Genomic DNA, 15603 nt, shown 5'->3' on the forward strand with positions numbered 1-15603 from the left:
CTGATTCTTACACTAAGGTTTCTATTGTAGATTCCCCCAATAGCTAATCAACATTGACACAGGTTGGCTCTGTGTTCCCATGCAAATCTCATTATAATTGCCATGCACGGAGGGGCAGAGGTGATTAAATCATGGAGTCAGTTTCCCCCATGCTGTTCTTGTGATAGGGATTGAGTTCTCACTAGATCTCTGCTGGTTTTATAAGTGTTGGACGTTCCTCCTTCACACACACACTCTCTTCCGCTGCCTTGTGAAGAAGGTGCCTACTTCCTCTTCCACCATGATAGTAACTTTCCTGAGGCCTCCCCGGCCATGCAGAACTCTGAGTCAATTAAACCTCCTTTGTTCATAAATTAGCCCGTCTCAGGTAGTATGTATATAGCAGTGTGAGAACAGACTAATACAGACACTATCTACTTCTGCAATGTATGGAAACCACCAAGCATTCCTAGCAGCCAAGCCCCTCTGATCAAGCCCATCTGATCAGCTCTGCCATTCAGACTCCTGGGTATCTTGAATCATCGAGGGAGAAGACCTTCTTTTTAATATGTTCATGAGTAGATTTGGAAAGAACAGTTTCTGTAGGCATGTTTTTCACAAAGAAGAAAAACACAGAAATCAGCTGATTATCCCTTGTTACGAAAGAATGTTCAGCTTGACGATATCTTAATAACCAGAAAATTAACTGTGAAATACTCTAGACTCTGGGTGGAAAGAGAAAACAAAAAGCAAAAAATAAAGCCACGTCTTAAGTTTGCATTTGTTTTTAATATTTTATGAATAAAGAGGTTAAATATGGTCCCGTGTCATGAGGATGAGAGAAATACTTTCTTGTCTTCTTTTTCAATAAGTATATTTTTATCATCTCTTTTTCTGCTTTTGAGAATAATTCATGGTCATACAAGATGTCAGGGTTCAAACACCAGCTCCACTGGTCACTGGTTTTATGAACTTGTAAAATTGCTTCAATTCTGCACGCCTCATTTACGGAAGCACGGAATTACTGTGATTCCGACCTCAGGCAGTTTTGTGAGACGTTAACCAAAAATGACTGTAAAACTTTCTAGAGGCTGGCACTTGGGAAACACAACCACACAAATAGTAATCAAAAATAATCTTACAGCATCTTGGTTAAATATGTGTATATATATATGTACACACACACGTATACACATATATAATCAATATAGAAAACCATAAATAAGTGAAATTGTAATGATGGCACACTGCGAATTAGATACTGATGACACAGTTTGTGTTTCTCCCAAGTATGCACCGGGAGCTTCTTGTCTTCCCTTTCCAGATCCTTTTCTTTGATGTTTGTGTTTGTGTGCAGCTTTTTTCTAATAAAAATGAGATACGCTACCTCACGTTTATTACCTTTTTATCAAGTAACAACATATTATGGTTATTAATATATGGCAATAAATATAGATCCATAATAGACGACCATTTTAATGGTTACATGATAGCCCATTGCACAGATACAGCATGATTTATTTGACCGATCTCCTGTTGGTAGGTTTTAGTGATTTTTATTGCTTCTTCTTCTCTTTTTCTGTCATGACTATTGTCAGTTTTTGTGAACTTGACTACTATTTCCATAGGATAAATTCTAAGAAATGTGACTGTACAATCAAATGGCCCAACTTGCTGAAGTTTTTCAGCTGTGCTTCCCGATTGCATTCCAAATATTTTGTAATTGCTGGGCACAGTGGCTCACACTTACAATCCCAGTTACTTGGGAGGCTGAGGCAGGAGGATCACTTAAGCACAGGAGTTCCAGAATGGCCTGGGCAACATAGTGAGACCCTGTCAGATATATATATAATATATATATACAATATATACACATACATCATTTACACTCCCATAAATGATGCATGAGTGTAGCCACTTGTTCGCATTTTTTTTTATTTTTGTAATTTTGGATCGTTCCTTAGACAAAAATACTCTCTTTGTTGTGGTAATTTATGTATTTTTGATTGCCAGTATAAGTGGGTGCAACCATGCAGCATTTGTAAAATTATGTTGGCAGCTTCTGTATGTGACGGGAGTCAGCGTCATCGCAGCAGATATTGAATGGGACTCCCTGTGCTGCGGCCAAGGCTTTCCCACCCCGAAACACAGCGTGATGCTGAGTCCTGCCGTTGGCTCAGGCTCGCTTGAAAAAGGAATGCAACATTTTCTAAAAAAGACAAGTACCAAGAACCTATCCCTGGTCCAGAATTCAAAATACAAAAACCTATTGAAGGTAAAACAGGGCAGGGCAGGTGAAGGGATCAGACCAAGGTGTGACATCCACACAACCAAGAGAAACAGAGAACCTTAGCTGGGAAAGAAGGTAGAGGAAGGTAGAGGCCGTGCTTGCTTCAGCAGCACATATTCTAAAAAAAAAAATTGGAACGATACAGAGAAGATCAGCATGGCCCCTGCGCAAGGGTGACATGCAAATTCACGAAGTGTTCCACTAAAAATAAAAAGAAGGTAGAGACCAAACTCAGCACAAGAGCTGGGGAAGGGTATGGGGGGAGAGCTGGTGTCATCCAGGCACATGGCTGAAGCTGAAACATGCTTCAGAAGTCACTGCCACAGCCCGGTGTCCCACTTCAGGGAGCAGTGCCTGAGAACCCGGTTGTGAACTGGGAGGGTTATATCCCAGGAGCCAGTGGGGGGGCCAGGACCCAGAACAGGATGGGGACTCCAACCTCAGTGGACACACCATTCAACAGAGCACTACAGTGATGGTCACAAGGGTGGCAGCGAACTGCTCCATCCTAGCTGTCCTTCCTCTCTGCCCGACATTCACACACGAACCCCCCAGGACCTACCAATCATTGAGAGGAAGTCTCCAGCGGGACCCGCTGTGCCATAGTTTCTGTTCTGAGCAATTTGCTGCAGAAAGAATAAAAAAGCATATGAAACATACCAGTCATATTAGCGCTGTTGATGTTTTGCCTGTTTGTTGACATTTCGAAATGCCTGTTTTGAGAATTTTCTGTTTATATCCTGTATCCATTTTTCCTCCGGGATCTTGCTCTTTTTCTCAGTGACATGGGAGAGCTGTTTATATGAGAGTGATGTCGACTGTTGTTGTGTGTTTTGGAAACATTAGTGAAGGAAAACAGCTAGAGAGAGAGAAAGCGAAATGGGAAGTAAAACAACTTTTAGTTTTTAAGAGTTTCTTATTTACTTGCCATTCTTACTAATAAATTCTCAAGTCGATTAAGTGAAAACCTTATAAAATTCTTCAGAAACCTTTCAGAACACTAGATCCTTAAAGAAGACTGGTAACTCCCAAGTTATTTAGGACAGAGACACTCGAGCAGATGAGCTGGGAGCTGGGGAGGAGAATGAGAGCGGAAGTAAAAGGAGGGTCTGCACTGACAGTGTCCCCAGATTCCATTTGCTTGTGAAAATGTGCGTGTGGTCACGCTATTCTTGACCATTGCAAAACCTGACCCACACCCACTGTTGGAATTGAGACAAGGAATACATTGTTCAGAAAACAAATTGACCTATGTTAGACAAAAATATAAACCCTGAAATCACATTTCAAAAGCGCTAAGAGTCGAAAGACTGATTTCAAGTTGTAGCATGAATGTTTACTTGTAGGAAACTGGCAGCAGGTTAATTATTCTTATATATTTAAGTGAGCACAGATTGAAAACCAGTCTGTTGCCAGGACATTGTGTCAACACCAAAATTTTAAAATGTGCATGAAATAAGTAATCTCCTTCAAGTAGATCAAATTCTATCAAGGAAGGGCAGATGTGTAAACAGACAAGTGCGAGGAGTATTAGTTAGAGAAGCAAAATGACAAACACACACAGCAGAGTAGTTGAAAAGCTGTGAAGACGGAACGACTTGGCTCCAGTTACTAGCTATGTGAGCATATGCAAGTTGCCTAGACTTTCTGTGCCTTAATTTCTCATCTACAAAATGGAAATAATAATAGAACCTACTACCTCATAGTTTGACCTTGGGATTGCATTCACTGGTTGATATCTGTAAGTATTCTGAATAATGCCTCCCCGCTGGGAGCACTTAGCGAGTGTTAGTTGTTAGGAAGCTCACAAAGAGCTTCAAATCTCAGTCTCTTCATCTGTAAAATGGGGATGGCAGTCCCTGACTGCCCCGGTGATGACTATGATGCTTCAGTGAGAACACGAGAAAGTGCAAAGGCTTGGAGTGTGATTAACACTGTTCAAAGGAAAAATGTGATTTTAACACATACAACTTCCTGCAAAGTATCCCCACCACATAAAAATAATGTGTGAGTTTCTGAATTACATAGCAAGTGCCATTTTCCTTAATTCCCTGCAATGGTTCACCTTGTGCTTTTATAAACATTGTCAGTAAGGAGGCTCAAATTGCTGTTTGGCTCAATTGGCGGGTCACTGCTTCACATGTCATGCATTTTACTAAACAGAAGCAAGTCAGGGTAAACATCCAGATGGCACAAGACTCTAGGCAAAGCCCCCTCAGTTAAGGCACATGCCAGGCAAGCCAGCCAGATGCACCATGCACATCCAGGTGTAAGGATTAGGACCATGGTCGATTTCCCTACCACGAAAATAAGGGCAAACACAAAGGCCTCCCAGCCCAGCCAAGGATTAGGATGAAGGAAGAGGAAGGACTAGATTTGCTGATTCTCATCAACTGGATTCACCATTCACTCTACTCAGGATCAGCTCAGCCAGCTCACCTGATTCTGTAGAGGAGTCTGATCTGGTGCCTAAAATCTGCCCCCATGACCAAATGCCCCCCCCCAATGAAACTTGGTCATGAAGACACCACCTGTTCTTCCTCATCCTCAGACTTCTCCTAGGCTCCCCATTCCATCTTCCGCTCCAAACTGCCCAGGAGGACTCACTTCGTATGCACGTAATGACAGCTTTCAAGCTTAAGCATGGAGGTGGTGGATTTCCAAAGCCACGTTCAAATTTTTTTTTTTTTTTTCGGTGAAACTTCACAAAACAGCAGACAATCGAGGAAGGCAGAATGAATAAGCAGCTCTTACCCGGCACCTTGAAAGATGTCCCGAGCAAGTGCAGCTCCTGGGCTGTGAGAATGCAATCATGGTTAATTTCACTCTGCTAATACCATGGGAAATGTTGCTAGTGATTAGAGAATAAAATACGACTATCTAGGGATTTCTAGAGTGAAATGGCTACTGTTCTCATAATTAGATCCTGCCATGTAAAAATAAAAGAAGAAAGAACATTTCCCCTTCTTTGCAGTGAATGGCCACCAGCCGTGTGCCTGTCCTCGGATTCTAACAGCTCTTTGATGGATCATGGAATGAGACAAAACGTGTTCCCCGGTGTGCTGGTGACTGATCTCTATCCCTGAAATCCATATCCTTATGTAATGTCCCATTTCTATACCCACAAAAACCCTAAACAAGGCTGTAAAGTCAATGCGTTTGCTTTCAGGTTTTTTGGCTTCCCCATTGTTGAATGTAGACTGTTTTAGATCACATTAATCAAAGACCGGTTAAGTATATAATTTCTAAGCATCAAATTAAGACTTTAAAAAGTATTGCTATTTGTCATAGTTTTTTTTTGTTTGTTTGTTTGTTTGTTTTTTACCATCTTGATCAGTGTTATTGAAGAGACAAAATACCATGGTCTTAGCCTTCTAAGAGCTCAGCATTTATGTAGGTCCCAAGGTCCACATTTACGAAACAATTAGATGGTAAAGATGAATCTAGGTTTTATGACCTCATACTTGAAGGATTAAGAACTGAGAGAGAAGTAGCAGTGACAGCTGGGGTGTCAGGATTCAGGAAGACCTTCTGGACTGAATTGCCTAAGCTGACCATATCGCCCTAGATGAGAAGATAAGATAGGACATCTTTTGCAAGTAAGGCCCTCTTGAGCTAAGGTCAGATGAGTCCAGGAATAAATCAGACTGGTCTGTGAGGCACTCGGATGGTGGGAGGAGTTTGTTTTCCAGAAAAGCAGAATCAAATCTTGGAGGACACAGAGGCTGACACAGTGCAGTGCACAGAGCTACTGGAAATATCTGAGCAAGGAGACAGATGAAGGTAATTTCTAAGGAAGATTTAGTCTGGCTGTAGTGCATAGAATGAAAAAGAATATGGAGAATCAGCGTTAGGCCATTCATCTGGGAGAAAGTTGCAATGATCTAAGGGTGACAGTTGCACACGCCACCAAAAAGACACGCTTAGAGTGTAATTTGAGGGAAAATAACAGAACCCACTGGTCTGCATCATGATAATGATATTATTTTTTGCTTGGAATATGTGATTTAAATTCTTTCCACAGAACCAATAAATTACCCTATTGGTTAAGTTTAGTCTGCCATTCTTAAAGGAAGCAGAGGTTCTGGTCACAAACCATCAACAGAATCTTAAAGGAATCTTTGGTTATTTTGAGAATTCTCCATTCCCTATATACCTACCATTTGATCTTTAAATAAAACATACTTCCATGTCATTGTGTGTGAGGTCAGTCTGCAAAGCAACAAATATCTCATACAGAATTTCACATCTTCTCGGAATCTTTGCTCCAAAAGTTGCCGACAATCATAGAAAGACTACAGCTCAGAACTGTAAAGAGTAAGTCTCTTGGGCCAAGCACGGTGGCTCACACTTGTAATCTCAGCACTTCGGGAGGCTGAGGTCAGGAGTTCGAGACCAGCCTAGCGAACATGGTGAAACCTCATCTCCACTAAAAATACAAAGAGTAGCTGGGTATGGTGGCCAGTGCCTGTAATCCCAGCTACTAGGGAGGCTGAGGCAGGAGAACCACTTGAACCCTGGGAGGCGGAGATTTCAGTGCGCTGAGATCATGTCACTGCATTCCAGCTTGGATTAAAGAGCAAGATTTTCTCCCCCCCCCAAAAAAAAGATAAAAGAGTAACAGTCTCATTATTAGGACCCCATCAGCAACCCCCACCCAGCAGCTATCTATCAGACGCTTACTCTGTGTGTTGGTATCTCACAGGTTGGGTCCCAGCTGTCAACGAGACAAACCCTGCCTTTATTCTAGGGGCTCAGAGCCTAAAACATCCCTCTGCAGATAAGGTGTTTTAAAGATTTCCTTTGAAAATTATCTTCCCAGATACTGAATGCAACTTGAAAGTGGGCAAGTCTTTCTCTACTTTTTATAGTGAGAAGAGATAGTAAATACTTCCCAGGGCCTTGTTCATTCATATAACTAAAATAATTGTATCTCAGTTTATCTTTATTTTCTGAGGCCTTAAGATTTGGCGCAGTTTGGGGCCTTATAATATATTCTCCTGGCTGAGCCCATTTTCATGTTCCAAGCTAATGGCAGAGCTTCTGGAAAGGCTGGGCCCATGCTTTCAACTTCCTGGAAAGGTGGAAGAGTTACTCTCACAAACCCAGTGCGGGGGTGTTGTCTGAAGGCCTTGTAGGGAATAAAAAGATAATTAATAGGGTACATGATACTGAATATAAATTATCCACAGCTGTGCCTCCCCTAATTAAACAGAAGAATGCAAACAAAGGGCAAGGACCGGTTTCACTTGCAGCTCTGGTTTTTCACATCTCAATGTTGGAGGCTGGCAGCTCTCCCTGTAAATTCTCTGCTTGGTGGACTCTTACACAAGTGTTTGTGGGAACAAGTCCAAATAGCTTGGTAAGACACTACACCCCAATTTGTTTCTTAAAACACAAAAAGTCAAAAATAGCCTAAAATGATGTAGTATACAGATCTGCAGAAAGGATGCTTAGATTTAAACTTTGATCCTATTTTGAACCAGTTATTTGGATATTATAAAATCACCCATTAAATAAAACGATGCAAACATCAGTGATAGAAATAGTCTTCATCTGAATGGAGATATCTAATAATTATTTAAAAATCTATATTTTGAATCTGTCATCTGATCTCAGTTTTTCTTTTTTTCTTTTTTTTTTTTTTAAATGAAATATCACACTTTCACCAGGCTGGAATACAGTGGTGCCATCTTGGCTCACTGCAACCTCTGTCCCCAGGTTCAAGGGATTCTCTCACCTCAGCTTCCCAAGTAGCTGGGTTTACAGACGTGTGCCACCACGCCCGTAGTAGAGATGGGTTTTCCCCATGTTAGCCAGGCTGGTCTCGAACTCCTGGCCTCAGGTGATCTGCCCACCTTTGCCTCCCAAAGTGCTGGGATTACAGGAGTGAGCGACTGCACCCAGCCATGAGTTCAGTTTTAAATGAACTGCTATTTTTCTAAAAAGGCATGCTTTGAAAATCAAAAGATGGTTTGCTGCGTGTAAGAAAATAACGTTATTAAAGATTTACTTGCCAACCAAAATGTTAAATACCCTAAAATATTCTGGGATTTTCCAGAGCTGATCACGTGTGGCTGCTGGATGCCTGTGCACCCTGGGCCTGCTCCCTTCTCTCTCTGCCATGGAGCCTTATCAGAAGATACATACTGCGTATATTTATTTCAATCTTGCTAGTTAATGAATTTAGAGTAGGTGCCTTTCTAAAATGTTTCTTATTTGTTAGACACCATCATTTTGCATTTCCTAAGATGGAAAGGAAGAGAAATGAATAATCAGGCCAAATGGAGACACCGCTATTTTATCTGTTACTTAGAACATGTGGTCTAAGAAAATCAGGTCCCTAGCCTCAGTTTCCAAAAGTTCAGAGCCATTGTCATATGTAAAAGTCTCATCAGAGCCAGAATCTGCTCTAACTTAGATGCCCCATACCCTGCCTGCGTCCCTCATCTGAATAATTTGTAAAGGTGGGAAGGGGATTAGAATATTTTCCATCCATGGGAGCAGGGCTTTTTAATGCAAAAAAATACAATGTTGATGACAAGCCATCATTTTCCTTGATCTAAAAAGGAACTCTTGGGTCAGGCATAGGGCATGGTGGCTCACACCTTTATTCCCAGCATTTTGGGAGGCAGAGACAGGCAGATCGCCTGAGATCAGAATTTGAGACCAGCTTGGCCAACATGGTGAAACGCGGTCTCTACTGTAAATACAAAAATTAGTGAGGTGTGGTGGCAGGCACCTGTAATCCAAGCTACTTGGGAGGCTGAGGCATGAGGATCACTTGAACTCAGTAAGCGGAGGTTGCAGTGAGCCGACATTGCTCCACTGGACGCTAGACTGGGTGACAGAGCAAGACTCCATCTCCAAACAAAACAAAACACACAAATAAAAAAACAATGAAAAGGAAAGAAAGAAAGCGCTTTTTAACTTTTTTCCCCCACTGGCTAAACTAAGGACATTTAAATTTTTAGAACCCCTACATCTGAAACAAAATAAAGGAAAAAAATAATTTTCCATGTCTCTCAAGGTGGAAAAAATGGGAAATAAATATTTCATGCAAAGGGAACTAGCTCCGGGGCTATGGACTGTTTCCCACAGCCTCCTCTGGCTGCTGCACTTCTTCATGAGTAGGATGCTGTTTATAGTGTGTCTGGGCACCTCTGGTCCATGTTGGACACATGAGAACAGGCTTACTAAAATTCCTGTTCTCATGTCTCACCTGGTTAGAGAGGTGGGGTAGGGGACTCAGACAAGAGATTGCCTTTCACTTTCAAAACACTCTGATTTAGAAGGATTTTTGGTGTTATAGACTGAATTAACCATGTTTCCCCAAAGGCCCTAATCCTTCATACCTCAGAGTATGGCTGTATTTGGGGATAGGCTATTTACAGGTAATTACGGTAAAATAAGGTAATTAGGATGGGCCCAAATCCAGTGTTACTGGTGTCCTTGTAAGAAGCGCTTAAGACACAAACACGGGTGGTGGAAGGATGATGGGAAGAGGCATAAGGAAAAGACACTGTTCACAAATCAAGGAGAGAGACCTCAGGGAACTTGGGAACAGATTGGTTGATCGGAATTCTGACACTGAAAAGAAATGACTTGAACTTGATACATAGACTAGTATAAAAACTTCTGCCATTTTTTTTTTTTTTTTTTTGAGATGCAGTTTCACTCTTGTTACCCAGGCTGGAGTGCAATGGCGTGATCTCAGCTCACCGCAACCTCCGCCTCCTGGGTTCAGGCAATTCTCCTGCCTCAGCCTCCTGAGTAGCTGGGATTACAGGCACGTGCCACCATGCCCAGCTACTTTTTTGCATTTCTAGTAGAGACGGGGTTTCACCGTGTTGACCAGGATGGTCTCGATCTCTTGACCTCGTGATCCATCCGCCTCGGCCTCCCAAAGTGCTGGGATTACAGGCATGAGCCACCACGCCCGGCCCGAAACTTCTGTCTTTTTTAAAGGAGACCCTTAGGGATTGATACACTAGGTTTTTTTCCTTAGAAATGGAATTTGACTTGTCATATCCCAACTCTAGGATTGGTTTCACTTCCCTCCTAATTAATGTTTCGCTGTGACAATCAAAAGACAAAAATTTTAATTTTTGTTCCTTTTCCCCCATGCATTGGAACAATTGGTTGATTTTTATTGTAATGTCTGAACTTTCCAAATTTTCTAAATTTCCTTTCTCCTTAGAAAGTTCAACAAATGGGAAAGAAACATGATTTACCATTTCAGAAACTCCAGATATATCTGAATCACAGAGGTACTCTCAAGCAGTATATTTCCATTGCTTTATCTATTTTTCTTAAAAAGTACTCATCTGCCAGATAGCAGCAGATCAACATGACCTCATCAACAAGCTAATTTGTTGTTGATGTTCAGCAAACGCTGACGAGATGCTGCTGCTTTTCATATTTCTTACTAATGAATGAAGGGGACAGAAATAGAATTTCTTGGCAATTGGCAAAGGGTCTCAGCACATGCAGTCACTTCCTCCTATTGCAGAGAAGGAAGCATCTGGATGAGTTGCTCCAGAAAGATAAGGTGCGCAGAGGGCTTCACATCGGGAGGAGGTGGGAAACCTGGAGCTGCGAGAACCAAAAATAGAGTCCAGGAGAATGGCAGGACCAGAGGCACCAATGCTGAAAGTGCCCTGCCTCATAGTGATCAACAGGCAGATAGTCGCCAAGAATCAACAGCCTATTTGTACCAGAGACACTGCTTCTGTGTTCATACAATGGTTATTACCCTCTGGTTGCCCTTTCCTTCACTGAATATTTCAACACCTCTTTATTCTTCTGTGTCAGGCCTTGTTCTTGGCTCTGCTGCTGCATGGTGGGTCAAACAGACAAAAATCCCATGGAGACAGTACAGCCTTATGAATAGGATGTTAGACTCAGGTCGCAGCATTTTTACATTGCAAATTAAGACGAGGTATGTTTTCACCTTGTAAGACCCCCCAAAGACGACAGTAAACAGTTCGTCTGTTTGTTGCTCAAGGCATGGTATATGTTCCCTGACTAGAAATGACTAGGCATCATTCTCTCTCCTCCACAACTTCTATTTCTCCAGTCTCACGGGGACTTCTAGCAGAAGAATGCTTTCTCTTCTTCTGGATAGTATGAGATGCATGTGCAATTTTTGGGAATTTTGCAGCCATTTCATCACCATGAGGGAAACAATCATGAGGATGAAGATGTTCCATGGAGTTTGGCAAATCCGTGAGAATCGCAGAGCACTGGAGGCAGGTGCCTGCTCAAATCATTTGTGAATCTCACCCTCCCTATAAACTTGCCAGTTTCACAAATCGTGCGGCTACTGCGTGGTGGTTTGAATATACACATACAAATTCTTTGCCACTTTTCCTTTCCAAGATGAAGCCTAATTTTCCTTTCCTCTGAAAGTAGGCCAGACTGAGTGACCTGCTTCCTGTGTGTAGAGTCTGGCAGAGGTGAAAGTGGCTTCTGAAGCAAGGCCACATCCATGTTACTGTCTCTTGGATGACTTGGTCTGAAAGACACTTCAGTGTGGGAAGAAACTGGGCCTCTCGCCAGCAGCCGCCACACATCGGCCACCACGGGAGGAGTTGCCCTGGAGGCTGATCCTCCACCCCCACTAAGTTCTTCAGGTCCTGAAGGCCCCGGTGGCCTCCTGAACTGCAATGTCTTCGGAGACTACAACTATCCTTGATCTTAAACTCCCGACTCTTAGAAACTGGGAGGATAATAATTGTGTATTAAAACTTTAAACCTCTCAATTTTGAGGCGGTGTCTTTATGCAGCAAGAGATAACTATTGTAGATTTTGGTAGCAAAAATGGATGCACAATCAGTGAGGAGTTGGAAAAATATTGAGGAAGGTGTAAGTGACACCCAGGGGAGCCTTGAAAACACTGAAAATAAACATCTGCTGGTTGTCATGAAAGGATACAGGGGAAGCTTAATGTACAGTGAAGGAAATGGTGTTGAAAATGGAAGAAAACTAAATCCTTGCTAGGTAGTGGTGAAAGTTTACCAATATTGGCACATGACATCATATGAAAATAAAAAATGCACCTAATAAACCTGATGATTGGCTAAAATTTCCAGATACAGTTTTCAAAATGCTTTTGGGCTGCTTCTTGGGAGAAGACAGAAATCAACTAAGGAAGATCAAATACTGAAAAAAGAAACAAGGACTCCCCAATTTTGAAAGTTATCAGCCTCCCCTGATGATAAATAATGCTAAAATTAAGAAATAACCCCCAGGCAAAGAGAAAACGCAGGGTACTATCAGAAACAGATGGCAAAAAGTTGAAGCCAGGTGTGATTTTCAAATACTTTCCAAAGCCTCTGAAAGATCGAAGTTGAAGTCCCAGAAAAACACTCACTCATACAATAAAGCTTTTAAGAAACCCAATACTACGTTTTCTCAGTGGTCTCCACAGGATCCCAAGGTCAAAATAGTTATCTTAAAGACATTTGTAGGGATGGCTTTGGTAAGATGGAATACACTCCAATAAGATTCATGGGAGACCCACACAATTTTTCAAGACAAGTGTAGCTACAGATAGACCACTAGCTTAGACTGAAAAGGAAGGAGTCAGTTTAAAAAGAAATGGCTTCTTAAGACCTCTAAATTTCAATAAGTAAGAAGCAGCCGATAAAACTACTCAGCTTGGCGCATTGGCCACATTTCATGGGGAGTAAAAAAGTTGACTCAGGAAAATTAAGATCCAAGAAGCCAGAGACAGACGGCATGCAGAATTACTCACACAGCTTGAGACCTGCTTAAAAAAGCACCAATATGTGTCCTGGGGAGTTGCAGTATTGCTGTGGAGCAGTGCTGCTATATGCCTGTGTAGTGAATGGAATTGTGCGTGGTGGTTCTTTTGTGCCCCTAGCACATTATACATTAGTATTGTGTTCTTTTAGCTCATAGGGCTTCAGATCAAGAGAGGCTGAACCTAAGCTGCTGAACTTCAGTAACAGCACCGAAGAGACTTGGAAAGAGAGTGAGTTGAGTGTATTTTGCATGTAAGAGAGTGCATTACTTTTTTTTCTAACCAAGGTAAGAATTCTATTATTATTATTATTGAGACAGGGTTTTTTTTCTATTGCCCAGGCTAGAATACAGTGGCAGGATAACAGCTCACTGTAGTCTCAAACTCCTGGACTCATGTGATCTTCCCAAGTATCTCGAACTTTGTGTGTGCCACCATGTCCAGCTAATTTTTTAAAGAAAACTTTCTGTAAAGACAGGATCCTGCTATGTTGCCCACATTGGCCTCAAACTCCTAGGCTCCAGTAATTCTGCCACCTTACCCTTGCACAACGCTGAGATTACAGCCATGAGCCACTGTGCCCAGACAAGAAAACAAATTTGAATCAAACTTTTATTAATTGGAATATCTCTAATTTGGCTTTTCAAGTGTTCTATTACACACATTTATGATATACATGGGGCTATGGATTAAACAGCATCCCCTGCTCCCACAAAAATTCGTATGTCGAAGCCATAATCCCCTATGTAACTACTTGGAATAAGGAAGTAACTAAGGGTAAATTAAGACATAATGTGGAGCCCTGATCCAGCAGAATTAGTGTCTCTATGAGACCCCAGGGAGCTCGCTCTCTCTTTTTCCACCACATGAGAATACAGCAAGAAAGCAGCTATTTCCAAGCCAGGAAGAGAGCCCTCCCCAGGACCCAAATTCAGGCACCTTGACCTTGGATTTCCCAGCCTCTAGAACTGTAAGAAAATAAATTTGTGTGGTTTAAATCCTCCCGCCAGTCTGGTATTTTGTTCTGGCAGCCCGAGTAGTTTAAGAATGTGGGGTCATTAATCTGAAACCCTAGGATCCTTGAGAATAAAAGTAGTGATGATTCTGGCCTCATCACACCTTGTTTATGAGTTTTGAGGGCTTAGTTCCTAAACTATATGACTTTGTCCGGGTTTTAACTGGGGACAAGATGCAACAAATGCACTTTTACTGTGAAGCTATAAAGTTTAAGGCATTTTTGGATCCAGCTCCAGGAAGACTGCGTTACAGGTACTTTTAGTTGGAGTTTTACTAGGATATAACTGCATGGCTCTTTGTCAAAGCTAGTAAGGGATCGCTTACCCCAGCAATAACAGGGGAATGCCTTGAAAGTGGACCCCTGCCACACTCATGTCAAATAACCTGACTTCAGGACGCCAGGTGTGGCAGGCTATGGGAAGCCTAGCTTAGCTTCTCAGTCTTGTTTAGAAAGTAACTTCTTTAATAGCATCTGAAGTCGTCCAACTCTTCAGTATTTTGCAAGTTCTTTTCATTTCAAGGTTGTCTCCTAGAAATGGATTATAGTATTCAAGCCTTAGTAACTGGATTTTGCAGTGTTTTAAGTACTCCCAGATATATGATATGTATTTGAAGACTTAAAGAAAAGAACACACACAAATAAGATGGAATAAGTTTATCAAAAAGATATATAAAACCAGAATGGACCATTATAATCTGATTTGAAGGATGTTTTGGAAAGTTTCAATGAAATTGGAAATTATGAGCTCCTTATTTATGCACATAGGATAGATATGCTTCAATCATTTTTACGTGTATTTATTAAATAGAACATGAAAGAAATACAGACAAAATAATAATGGAATATAAAACAAAACAAAAAGGTATGTGCTGAGAATGAACTACCTTGTCTGGCAATGAGACTAAAATGTAAAAGCCCATTTTGTTTCCAGATTAAACCAAAAACAGTAATTCATTGAAGCTGAGAAATAAACTTCCGGTGGAAGCCATGAAAAAACTGTAGAATTATTTGACAATAAGAAGAAGAAGGAGGAGTGTAACAGAAACACATTGTGAAAAGATTTAAAATCTTTCTGAATTTACGTAAAATACTGGCATTAAGTTAAAATGAAATATATTAGGCCATCAGAAATGGGATGTTTTTGGTAAATGGGTTAATGAGTCTCATCAATCAATCTAATTAATCATAAGTAAATGATTAATTTACTTGTATAAAATCTTGAAAGTCCTTGCAATCTTGTAAACTATGTATTTTTATGACAGATAACTCATTTTTTCTTATGTTGTATGTTTTTTGACAGAAGGTTTCAGAAATTGAACAACAGCCTTAAATGTACATGCCATTACCAATAATAAGTTGTAAAATTCAAAGACGTTTTTTAAAACTATAAAATATTCTATCAAGCATTCTTCAGAAAAATTAAATTTTCCTATTCATTTTATTTAAAAAAGACACAATAAACTTTTGTGCCTGAGAAGCTGCTCAACTAGAATTCCTACAATTTTTAAAGGACTCAGTCAGGTAAGGCAGCTATTTTTTTAAATTATG

The 15603-nt window shown here is 41.0% G+C and overlaps 1 long non-coding RNA gene and 1 other non-coding gene across 3 annotated transcripts in view; one reads left to right on the forward strand and one right to left on the reverse strand.

Annotated features, from left to right (window-relative positions):
• Positions 1 to 1440: 1440 nt before the first annotated feature.
• Positions 1441 to 15603, reverse strand: part of LOC128928332 (uncharacterized) — a 28565-nt gene continuing 14402 nt past the window's right edge. For both annotated transcript variants that reach the window (XR_008473231.2, XR_008473232.2), the window contains exons 3-4: positions 2930 to 3128; positions 1441 to 1812 (exon numbers count right to left, since the gene is read on the reverse strand). This is a non-coding gene — a long non-coding RNA (uncharacterized LOC128928332). The remainder of the gene's footprint in view (positions 1813 to 2929; positions 3129 to 15603) is intronic.
• LOC118143388 (U6 spliceosomal RNA) lies at positions 2375 to 2477 on the forward strand. The gene has a single exon (XR_004727609.3). It is a non-coding gene; the product is annotated as a U6 spliceosomal RNA (small nuclear RNA).

Source organism: Callithrix jacchus, chromosome 7, assembly GCF_049354715.1.
Source record: "Callithrix jacchus isolate 240 chromosome 7, calJac240_pri, whole genome shotgun sequence".
NCBI classification, from domain to species: Eukaryota; Metazoa; Chordata; class Mammalia; order Primates; family Cebidae; genus Callithrix; species Callithrix jacchus.